Here is a 12,733-nt window from a genome sequence, read left to right as displayed (position 1 = left end):
TCTCAGGATCTTGACCCATCGTCCTCTACTTTCTTCACTGCCTCAGCATATGACAACTTCTGCACTACTTTAACCCTGGAAACCTCAACCTGCCTCTCTCGCACCGGGCATTTCTGATCCCCAGCCTCATGGGCTCCCCTACAATTAACATATACCACTACTTTCCCCAATGCTACACATTCCTTTGTCTCATGTCCTTCTGCACACTTCCCACACCTAGGAACCTCCCTCCTACACACTGCTGCCACATGCCCATAAGCTTGACACCTGTAACAACGTAATGTATTTGGCAAAAAAGCTTGTACGGGATAACTTATATATCCTAACATTACTTTGTCGGGCAAAGACTCAACATCAAAACTCAAAAGAGACAACGACTCTTCTGTTTCACCACTCACGCCACCCTGTCTGTGGCCCACCAAACGACGAGCATCACAAACACTGGGAATCCTCACCTTCACATTTACCGCTACTAATCACTCCTTTCAATGATGCCCTTTTCTTGAAAGCAAAACAATTCACATCTCTTGTCCCCATTTTGTTTAACGCGGAGCGCCTGCTCCCTATGACCAGCAAAAACACAAACAATTATCACAAAACCACTTCTGGTTATCTTCACCGATTCCACAGCACCCAACTCTGTTTTCACCCACCCTGAAACTACAAATGGATCAGCCAAAAGGCAAGGGTCCACAGACTCATCTTTATCCTGACCCTCGGTGCAAGTCTCTGGCTCCGACAACTTCACCACACCTACTACCTCTGATCAGAAGAATGTGTCATTAGGAAAATGGCCTCCCTGCACTGTTCATTACTCAGGGTAACATCTGGACTGGTTGGAGTCTCTCGCAGCTGTCGGGCCGCCGCTGAATGACTGGCTAAATGGTTGTTTCTCAGATGAAGCAGAATTTTTATTTTCCACGACAAGTAACCATCTCCAGTTCGAGGGTCAAAATAATGTTCCTTGAAGAAAAGGAGAACAAGTTCACTCATCTAAACACAATGAAAAAGTCACAGCAACATTTTGCTCACATACAGTACCAGTCAAAAGTTTGGACACACCTACTCATTCAAGGGTTTTTCTTTATTTTTACTATTTTCTACATTGTAGAATAATAGTGAAGACATCAAAACTATTAAATAACAGTTGTGTTGTGACAAGGTAGGGGGGTATACAGAAGATAGCCCTATTTGGTAAAAGACCAAGTCCATATTACGGCAAGAACAGCTCAAATAAGCAAAGAGAAACGACAGTCCGTCATTACTTTAAGACATTAAGGCCAGTCACTCCGGAAAATTTCAAGAACTTTGAAAGTTTCTTCAAGTGCAGTCGCAAAAACCATTGAGCGCTATGATGAAACTGTCTCTCATGAGGTCCGCGACAGGAAAGGAAGACCCAGAGTTAACTCTGCTGCAGAGGATAAGTTCATTAGAGTTACCAGCCTCAGAAATTGCAGCCCAAATAAATGCTTCAAAGAGTTCAAGTAACAGACACATCTCAACATCAACTGTTCAGAGGGGACTGTGTGAATCAGGCCTTCATGGTCGAATTGCTGCAAAGAAACCACTACTAAAGGACACCAATAAGAGGAAGATACCTGCTTGCGCCAAGAAACACGAGCAATGGACATTAGACTGGTGGAAATTTGTCCAAATTTGAGATTTTTGGTTCCAACCTCTGTGTCTTTGTGAGACGCGGTGTGGGTGAACGGAAGATCTCCGCATGTGTATTTCCCACCGTAAAGCATGGAGGAGGAGGTGTTATGGTGTGGGGGTGCTTTGCTGGTGACACTGTCTGTGATGTATTTAGAATTCAAGGCACACTTAACCAGCATGGCTACCACAGCATTCTACAGCGATACGCCATCCCATCTGGTTTGGGCTTAGTGGGACTATCATTTGATTTTCAACCGGACAATGACCCAACACACCTCCAGGCTGTGTAAGGGCTATTTGACCAAGAAGGAGAGTGATGAAGTGCTGCATCAGATGACCTGGCCTCCACAATCCCCCAACCTCAACCCAATTGAGATGATTTGGGATGAGTCGGACCGCAGAGTGAAGGAAAAGCAGCCAACAAGTGCTCAGCATATATGGGAACTCCGAAAAGTCTGTTGGAAAAGCATTCCAGGTGAAGCTGGTTGAGAGAATGCCAAGAGTGTGCAAAGCTGTCATCAAGACAAAGGGTGGCTATTTGAAGATTCTCAACTATAAAATATACAGTGAGGGAAAAAATATAATCCCTTGCTGATTTTGTACGTTTGCCCACTGACAAAGAAATGATCAGTCTATAATTTTAATGGTAGGTTTATTTGAACAGAAAAACGCATGTCAAAAATGTTATGAATTGATTTGCATTTTAATGAGGGAAATAAGTATTTGACCCCTCTGCAAAACATGACTTAGTACTTGGTGTCAAAACCCTTGTTGGCAATCACAGAGGTCAGACGTTTCTTGTAGTTGGCCACCAGGTTTGCACACATCTCAGGAGGGATTTTGTCCCACTCCTCTTTGCAGATCTTCTCCAAGTCATTAAGGTTTCGAGGCTGACGTTTGGCAACTCAAACCTTCAGCTCCCTCCACAGATTTTCTATGGGATTAAGGTCTGGAGACTGGCTAGGCCACTCCAGGACCTTAATGTGCTTCTTCTTGAGCCATTCCTTTGTTGCCTTGGCCGTGTTTTGAGTCATTGTCATGCTGGAATACCCATCCACAACCCATTTTCAATGCCCTGGCTGAGGGAAGGAGGTTCTCACCCAAGATTTGACGGTACATGGCCCCGTCCATTGTCCCTTTGATGCGGTGAAGTTGTCCTGTCCCCTTAGCAGAAAAACACCCCCAAAGCATAATGTTTCCACCTCCATGTTTGACGGTGGGGATGGTGTTCTTGGGGTCATAGGCAGCATTCCTCCTCCTCCAAACACGCCGAGTTGAGTTGATGCCAAAGAGCTCGATTTTGGTCTCATCTGACCACAACACTTTCACCCACTTCTCCTCTGAATCATTCAGATGTTCATTGGCAAACTTCAGATGGGCCTGTATATGTGCTTTCTTGAGCAGGGGGACCTTGCGGGCGCTGCAGGATTTCAGTCCTTCACGGCGTAGTGTGTTACCAATTGTTTACTTGGTGACTATGGTCCCAGCTGCCTTGAGATCATTGACAAGATCCTCCTGTGTAGTTCTGGGCTGATTCCTCACCGTTCTCATGATCATTGCAACTCCATGAGGTGAGATCTTGCATGGAGCCCCAGGCCGAGGGAGATTGACAGTTATTTTGTGGTCTTCCATTTGCGAATAATCGCACCAACTGTTGTCACCTTCTCACCAAGCTGATTGGTGATGGTCTTGTAGCCCATTCCAGCCTTATGTAGGTCTACAATCTTGTCCCTGACATCCTTGGAGAGCTCTTTGGTCTTGGCCATGGTGGAGAGTTTGGAATCTGATTGATTGATTGCTTCTGTGGACAGGTGTCTTTTTTACAGGTAACAAACTGAGATTAGGAGCACTCCCTTTAAGAGTGTGCTCCTAATCTCAGCTCGTTACCTGTATAAAAGACATCTGGGAGCCAGAAATCTTTCTGATTGAGAGGGGGTCAAATACTTATTTCCCTCATTAAAATGCAAATCAATTTATAACATTTTTGAAATGCGTTTTTCTGGATTTTTTTTATTGTTATTCTGTCTCTCACTGTTAAAATAAACCAACCATTAAAATTATAGACTGATCATTTCTTTGTCAGTGGGGAAACGTACAAAATCAGCAGGGGATCAAATACTTTTTTCCCTCACTGTATTTTGATTTGTTTAACACTTTTTTGGTTAGTACATTATTCTATATGTGTTATTTCATAGTTTTGATGTCTTCACTATTATTCTACAATGTAAAAAATAGTAAAAATAAATAAAAACCCTTGAATGAGTAGGTGTGTCCAACCTTTTGATTGGTAGTGTACATTTCAACACTCCTAATCAGACCACAATTGCAAGTTGTGTAACATACAATCCAAAATCCAAATGCATTCAAAATGTGGCCTATACAAATACAGCGCATTCGGAAAGTATTCAGGCCACTTGACTCTTTCCACATTTTGTTACGTTACAGCCTTATTCTAAAATTGATTAAATCGTTTTTTCCCCTCATCAAGCTACACACAATACCCCATAATGACAAAGCAAAAACTTTTTTAGAATATTTTTGCATAAAAACAAAAACAAATACTGAAATATAACATTTACATAGGTATTCAGACCCTTTACTCAGTGCTTTGTTGAAGCACCTTTGGCAGCGATTACAGCCTTGAGTCTTATTGGGTATGACGCTACAAGCTTGGCACACCTGTATTTGGGGAGTTTCTCCCATTCTTCTCTGCAGATCCTCTCAAGCTCTGTCAGGTTTGATGGGAAGCGTCGCTGCACAGCTATTTTCAGGTCTCTCCAGAGATGTTCGATCGGGTTCAAGTCCGGACTCTGGCTGTGCCACTTAAGGACATTCAGAGACTTGTCCCGAAGCCACTCCTGCGTTGTAGTGGTTGTGTGTTTAGGGTCATTATCCTGTTGGAAGGTGAACCTTCGTCCCAGTCTGAGGTCCTGAGATCTCTGGAACAGGTTTTCATCAAGGATCTCTCTGCACATTGCTCCATTCATCTTTCCCTTGATCCTGACTAGTCTCCCAGTCCCTGCTGCTGAAAAACATCCCCACAGCATGATGCCGCCACCACCATGCTTCACTGTAGAGATGGTGCCAGGTTTCCTCCAAATGTGACACTTCGCATTCAGGCCAAAGAGTTCAATCTTGGTTTCATCAGACCAGAGAATCCTTTAGTCCTTTAGGTGCCTTTTGGCAAACTCCAAGAGGGCTGTCATGTGCCTTTTACTGAGGAGTGGCTTCCGTCTGGCCACTCTACCATAAAGGCCTGATTGGTGGAGTGCTGCAGAGATGGTTGACCTTCTGGAAGGTTCTCCCATCTCCACAGAGGAACTCTGGAGCTCTGTCAGAGTGACCATCGGGTTCTTGGTCACCTCCCTGACCGAGGCCATTCTCCCCCAATTGCACAGTTTGGCTGGGCGGCCAGCTCTAGGAAGAGTCTTGGTGGTTCCAAACTTCTTCCATTTAAGAATGATGGAGGCCACTGTGTTCTTGGGGACCTTCAATGCTGCATAAATGTTTTTGTGCCTCGACACAATCCTGTCTCTGAGCTCTATGAACAATTCCTTCGACCTCATGGCTTGGTTTTTGCTCTGCCATGCACTGTCAACTGTGGGACCTTATATAGACAGCTGTGTGCCTTTCCAAATCATGTCCAATCAATTGAATTTACCACAGGTGGACTCCAATCAAGTTGTAGAAACATCTCAAGGATGATCAATGGAAACAGGATGCACCTGAGCCTAATTTCGAGTCTCATAGCAAAGGGTCTGAAATCATATGTAAATAAGGTATTTCTGTTTTTATTTGTAATACATTTGCAAAAATGTCTAAAAACCAGTTTTTGCTTTGTCATAATGGGGTATTGTGTGTAGATTGATGAGGATTTTTTTTATTTAATCAATTTTAGAATAAGGCTGTAACGTAACAAAATGTGGAAAAAGGGAAGGGGTCTGAGTACTTTCCGAATGCACTGTATAGGATAGGCTATTGATGGTTGCTAGGCAGTGCCCGTTACTATACGCCTGGGCCCGGTTGCATAAAACATCTTAAGTCAATTTTCCCCTTATCTTTTCCCTTAGTTTCCTTAACTTTAAGTCAGGTGCACAAAATATTTTTAAGTTAAGGGTGCCCATGAGGTCACTTAAGTGCTTCATTCAGTATGGATATCAATGTAAACAGCATTTGTGGAGGTGAATGTTGCTTTCATCTGCCCTGATTGCAAAAGGAAAACATCAACCAGTTAGCTAGGTGTATAAATAGCTAGCTACTTAGCTAAACAATGGAAGGTGCACAATCAATGGCTACAAAGCTAGCGGGCTAGATAGCTACCTACTCTGTAATTTTGTCACGGATTCAGCCGAGGCTGCTCCTCCTCCCTGCTCGGACAGGCTTCAGCGTTCGTCGTCCCCGGAGTACTAGCTGCCACCGATCTATGTTTCGGTGTTTGACTTGTTGTGTCTGATTGTGTACACCTGTTTCCCATTATGTTGTATTGTATTCCCTATTTAACCCTCTGTCGTGCATTGTGTGTTGTGTGTTCTTGTTTTGTGTCATCGACAGTGTACCAGTTGTTAATTTTCTCCGTTGTTTGGAGACTGTTCATTTCACTGGCGACTTTTATTAAAGTACGATTTCCAGTAGCTCCGTGTCCTGCGTGTGACTTCGCCTACCGCATTTCACTGTCGCCGTTTCTGACAGAATAACACACCATCATGGAGTCAGCAGGATCGGTTGTGCCTAGGGGATCACTGGAGGAGTGCATAATCCTCCAAGAGGCCAGGATCCAGCACCTGGGTACCACCATGCATGAAGTGATGGACACTTTGAGGCGATGGGAGAGGGGAGGTTTGCCCACACCTCCTCCTACGATGCAACCACCATCAGCCATACCCAGCAGTCCATCTCCGGAGTCCAGTGGGATTCGTCTCTCGCTCCTGAGGGCTTATGATGGCACCGCGGCCGGGTGTCAGGGGTTCCTACTCCAGGTGGAACTCTACCTCGCCACCATTCACCCGGCGCCTCGGGATACGAGAGCGTGTCCGCCCTCATCTCCTGTCTGTCCGGCAAGGCGCTGGAGTGGGCCAACGCTGAATGGGGTGGGATAGACGCAGCTACGGTCAGCTATGCGGAGTTCACCCGCCGCTTCCGGGCAGTATTCGATCATCCCCCAGAGGGTAAAGCGGCAGGTGAGCGTCTATTCCACCTTAGACAGGGGAGGAGGAGCACGCAGGAGTTCGCGCTGGACTTCCGGACGCTAGCCGCCAACACGGGATGGAATGAGAGGGCCCTCATCGACCACTTCAGATGCAGCCTGAGGGAGGACGTGCGTCGGGAATTAGCCTGCAGGGACACCAACCTCAGCTTTGACCAACTGGTGGACATGTCGATTCGCCTGGATACCCTGTTGGCTACCCGCGGACGTCCGGATTCGGGGCCGTCCATTCCATCCCCCAGCACTTCCGAGCCGACCCCTATGGAGCTCGGGGGTGCTGGTGCTAGGGAGTCTAGTAGGGAGACCAGGAGGGAGGCTGTCCCTGAACCAACTGTGGCCGCAGAGGACACACTGCTGGTCGGTGCTGGGGAAGGTCTCCTAGGAATCGAGGCAGTGGGCGACGCACTGATGAGTCTTTCCCGGTGAGTAGGCACCCAACTCACCCAGGGCTCTCTGCTGATCATATGTGTATTAAAGTGGTGTTTCCCGAGGTTTCTCCTCACTCTCAGCATAAGGCGCTAGTCGATTCAGGCGCAGCTGGGAATTTCATTGATCGTCAGTTCACCTATAAGTTAGGGATTCCTATCGTGCCTGTTGATGTGCCCTTCCCCATTTATGCCCTAGATAGCCGCACATTGGGGTCTGGGTTGATCAGGGAGGTCACGGCGCCTCTCCGGATGAGAACGCAGGAGGGTCATGAGGAGATAGTACGGTTGTATTTGATTGATTCTCCTGCGTTTCCCGTGGTGTTGGGGCTTCCCTGGTTAACCGGTCATGACCCCAACATTTCATGGCAGCAGAGAGCTCTCCAGGGATGGTCTGATCAGTGTACTGGGTGGTGTTTAGGCGTTTCCGTAGGGGCAACGACGGTGGAAAGCCCGAACCAAGTTCCCGCCTTGCATATTCCACCTGAGTACGCCGATTTGGCTCTCGCCTTCAGTAAGAGGAAGGCGACTCAATTACCACCTCATCGACAGGGAGATTGTGCGATAGACCTCCAGGTAGGCGCTGCGCTTCCACGTAGTCACGTGTACCCTCTATCTCAGGAGGAGACGGCCGCTATGGAAACCACCTACGTCACCGAATCTTTGAGACAGGGTTACATGCAGCCGTCTACTACCCCTGCTTCCTCTAGTTTCTTTTTTGTGAAGAAGAAGGATGGGGGTTTACGCACGTGTATTGATTACCGTGGTCTAAATCAGATCACCATCAAATACAGCTATCCTCTTCCACTGATTGCTAGCATGACGGAGTCATTACACGGGGCGCGATTCTTCACACAATTAGATCTCAGGAGCGCGTACAATCTGGTGCGCATTAGGGAGGGAGATGAGTGGAAGACAGCATTTAGTACCACCTCGGGTCACTATGAGTACCTCGTCATGCCATACGGGTTAATGAATGCTCCTTCAGTCTTCCAATCATTTGTGGACGAGATTTTTCGGGACTTGCATGGACAGGGTGTTGTGGTATATATTGATGACATCCTAATCTATTCTGCTACACGAGCCGAGCATGTGTCCCTGGTGCGTCGAGTGCTTGGTAGACTGTTGGAACATGACCTGTATGCGAAGGCGGAGAAATGTCTGCTCTTTCAGGAGTCCATCTCCTTCCTGGGACATCGGTTGTCCGCGTCAGGGGTAGAGATGGAGGTTGACCGCGTTTCTGCCGTGCGTAATTGGCAGACCCCGACCACGGTAAAGGAAGTGCAGCGTTTCTTGGGTTTTGCCAATTACTACCGGAGGTTTATCCGGGGCTTTGGACAGGTAGCGGCTCCCATTACCTCTCTGCTAAAGGGTGGTCCGGTGCGCCTGCAGTGGTCAGCTGAGGCTGATATGGCGTTTAAACGCTTGAAGGACCTGTTTACCTCGGCTCCGGTGCTGGCGCATCCGGATCCCTCTTTGGCATTCCAGGTGGAGGTGGACGCTTCCGAGGCTGGGATCGGCGCTGTGCTGTCTCAGCGCTCGGGTACGCCACCTAAACTCCGCCCCTGTGCTTTCTATTCTAAGAAACTCAGTCCGGCGGAGCGCAATTATGACGTGGGGGATAGGGAGCTGCTGGCTGTGGTTCAAGCCCTGAAGGTGTGGAGACATTGGCTTGAGGGGGCTAAACACCCTTTTCTCATTCTGACTGACCATCGTAACCTGGAGTACATCCGGGCAGCGAGGAGGTTGAATCCTCGCCAGGCAAGGTGGTCGATGTTCCTTTCCCACTTTGTATTTAAGCTCACATATATACCAGGGTCCCAGAACGCTAAGGCAGATGCCCTGTCCCGACTATATGACACCGAGGAGAGGTCCATTGAGCCCACTCCCGGAGTCGTGTTTAGTGGCACCGGTGGTGTGGGAGGTGGATGCGGAAATCGAGCGGGCATTACGTTCCGACCCTACTCCTCCACAGTGTCCAGAGGGTCGGAGGTACGTGCCGCTTGAGGTTCGCGACCGGTTGATATACTGGGCTCACACGTCACCCTCCTCTGGTCATCCAGGTATTGGTCGGATAGTGCACTGCCTTAGTGAGAAATACTGGTGGCCAACCTTAGCCAAGGACGTGAGGGTTTATGTTTCCTCCTGCTCGGTGTGCGCCCAGTGTAAGGCGCCTAGACATCTGCCCAGGGGGAAGTTACAACCCCTACCCGTTCCACAACGGCCGTGGTCTCACATATCGGTGGATTTTGTGACGGACCTTCCCCCCTCTCAGGGAAACACTACGATATTGGTAGTTGTGGATCGGTTTTCTAAGGCCTGCCGCCTCATTCCCCTGCCAGGTCTCCCAACTGCCCTACAAACTGCTGAGGCCCTGTTTACACACGTCTTCCGGCACTATGGGGTGCCTGAGGATATAGTGTCTGATCGGGGTCCCCAGTTCACCTCTAGGGTCTGGAGGGCATTTATGGAACGTCTGGGGGTCTCGATTAGCCTTACCTCAGGTTTTCACCCCGAAAGTAATGGGCAGGTGGAGAGAGTTAACCAGGATGTGGGTAGGTTTCTGAGGTCATATTGCCAGGACCGGCAGGGGGAGTGGTCGGGATATATTCCCTGGGCAGAGATAGCCCAGAACTCCCTCCGTCATTCATCTACTAACCTGACACCTTTCCAGTGTGTGTTAGGTTACCAGCCGGTTCTGGCACCTTGGCATCAGAGCAAGATCGAGGCCCCTGCGGTGGACGAGTGGTTTCGGAGCTCGGAGGAGACGTGGAATGCTGCGCACATTCATTTGCAGCGTGCCATCAGACGGCAAAAGGCGAGCGCCGATCGCCACCGCAGTAAGGCTCCGGTGTATGCACCAGGAGACCGGGTCTGGCTCTCGACCCGAAACCTGCCCCTTCGCCTGCCCTGCTGGAAGCTGGGTTGGCGGTTTGTGGGGCCCTTTAAAGTCCTGAGGAGATTGAAAGAGGTATGTTATAGGTTACAACTGCCCAGGTATTATCGCATTAACCCCTCGTTCCATGTGTCTCTCCTCAGGCCGGTGGTAGCTGGTCCACTCCAGGAGAATGAGGTACGAGAGGCTCCTCCGCCCCCGCTGGACATCGAGGGGGCTCCGGCGTACTCAGTCCGGTCCATCTTGGATTCGAGGCGTCGGACGGGGGGCCTGCAGTATCTCGTGGAGTGGGAGGGGTACGGTCCGGAGGAACGGTGCTGGGTCCCCAGGAGGGACATTCTAGATCCCTCCTTGTTGAGGGACTTCCACCGGAGTCATCCGACTCGCCCTGCTCCGCGTCCTCCTGGCCGTCCCCGAGGCCGGGGTCGGCGCACGGCTGGAGCCGCGCGTCAAGGGGGGGGGTACTGTCACGGATTCAGCCGAGGCTGCTCCTCCTCCCTACTCGGGCAGGCTTCGGCATTCGTCGTCCCCGGAGTACTAGCTGCCACCGATCTATGTTTCGGTGTTTGACTTGTTGTGTCTGATTGTGTACACCTGTTTCCCATTATGTTGTATTGTATTCCCTATTTAACCCTCTGTCGTGCATTGTGTGTTGTGTGTTATTGTTTTGTGTCATCGACAGTGTACCGGTTGTTCGTTTTCTCCGTTGTTTGGAGACTGTTCATTTCACTGGCGACTTTTATTAAAGTACGATTTCCAGTAGCTCCGTGTCCTGCGTGTGACTTCGCCTACCGCATTTTACTGTCGCCGTTTCTGACAAATTTAGCTTGACATGCTAGAAAGTAATAGAAACGTGTTTTATTATCTTCTGAATCAATTTGTTTATCCTATCTTGAATGTAGACGTTCTAGTTTGTGATCTACCAAAATAAATGCGATCTCTTTTTTATGAGACTTTCAGTCAGTGAATCAGATCATCTCCATGGTAACCAGAGACTCTTTCTGCCATACATGCCTTCATACTACTGTAAAATCCCGGGCCCTGCTCCCTAACAAAATATATGATATGACAGCAGTTCCACACGTTGCCTTGACGCAAGTTTATTTTGTATTATATTATGTTATAAATTCATGTCCAAAATTACAAAGTGACATACTGTATCTATTAGACATGACTAGGGGTTTGTCCTTATTTTTCATTAGATATTACAAGTTCAAATTCATTTAATTAATTCACATGGTAGAATAGAATTGAACTCTGAACTGCATGATAAAAACTTAAATTAAAATAAAAAGGAACATACATGCAACATATGTTTAGGGAACTATTGTTGTGGATGTTGTTTTGAGTTACCATTCAATAATTGAGTCATGTAGGGGATGGATGATCTTTGAGATCGTTCAGTTCTTGCTCTGACTGGTCTGAGTTTGTGTGAGTGGCGTGTTTTTCTTCCAGAGGTTGTGGTGATTGGCTGTGGTAGGAAGTTCCTGTTGTCAGGAGGAGATGATGGGCAAACTGGAGGCAGACTGTTGGGTTCTTCTCTCAATCAGTGGGTAGAGGTTGAGGAGATGATGGGCAGACTGGAGGCAGACTGTTGGGTTCTTCTCTCAGTCAGTGGGCAGAGGTTGAGGGTTGAGTGTGCTAGTGTGTAGCTACTGTATAATGGTCCAAGGATATTCCACCATGCTCGCTTCTGTATTCACTCCAATTGTCCAGTCATGGTTGAGGTGAGATAGTAGTGCCATGCAGGGGCACTGTATTCTAGTACAGGCCCAAAGTTGGTGGTGTAGATGTTGACCAGGCCGGGTTTTGGAATGGAACCCACGATCCTGGTGTTGCATGCCTTATGGGCATGTTCTACCAACTGAGCCACAGAGAACCACAAAGAGTTTGTTGTTGCCCTTTTCCACCTGCTGGTCTACCTCAGGTCATCCTGGATCCCAGCAGATTAATATCAGATGTTGTTTGCAGAGTGTGTCCATTTAGGTACAGGGGTCTCAAAGGGGGTGGGTTGTTTGTAAAGCAAACATGCAGGACTTTGCACTTGTTTGGGTTGAGCTGCATGGAGTGCTCATCCACCTAGGAGCACACCTTTTCTAGACCATGTTGAAGGCTGGAGAGCTGCCCCACCCTAATGCACTCTGCAATGCCATCAATGGGGAGAACAAGTATTTGATACACTGCCGATTTTCCAGGTCTTCCTACTTACAAAGCATGTAGAGGTCTGTAATTTTTATCATAGGTACACTTCAACTGTGAGAGACGGAATCTAGAACAAAAATCCAGAAAATCACATTTTATGATTTTTAAGTAATTAATTTGCATTTTATTGCATGACATAAGTATTTGATCACCTACCAACCAGTAAGAATTCTGGCTCTCACAGACCTGTTAGTTTTTCTTTAAGAAGCCCTCCTGTTCTCCACTCATTACCTGTATTAACTGCACCTGTTTGAACTCGTTACCTGTATAAAAGACACCTGTCCACACACTCAATCAAACAGACTCCAACCTCTCCACAATGGCCAAGACCAGAGAGCTGTGTAAGGACAT

The sequence above is a fragment of the Coregonus clupeaformis genome, chromosome 34 (assembly GCF_020615455.1).
Source record: "Coregonus clupeaformis isolate EN_2021a chromosome 34, ASM2061545v1, whole genome shotgun sequence".
NCBI lineage: Eukaryota > Metazoa > Chordata > Actinopteri > Salmoniformes > Salmonidae > Coregonus > Coregonus clupeaformis.
This window is presented reverse-complemented; position numbering follows the sequence as displayed.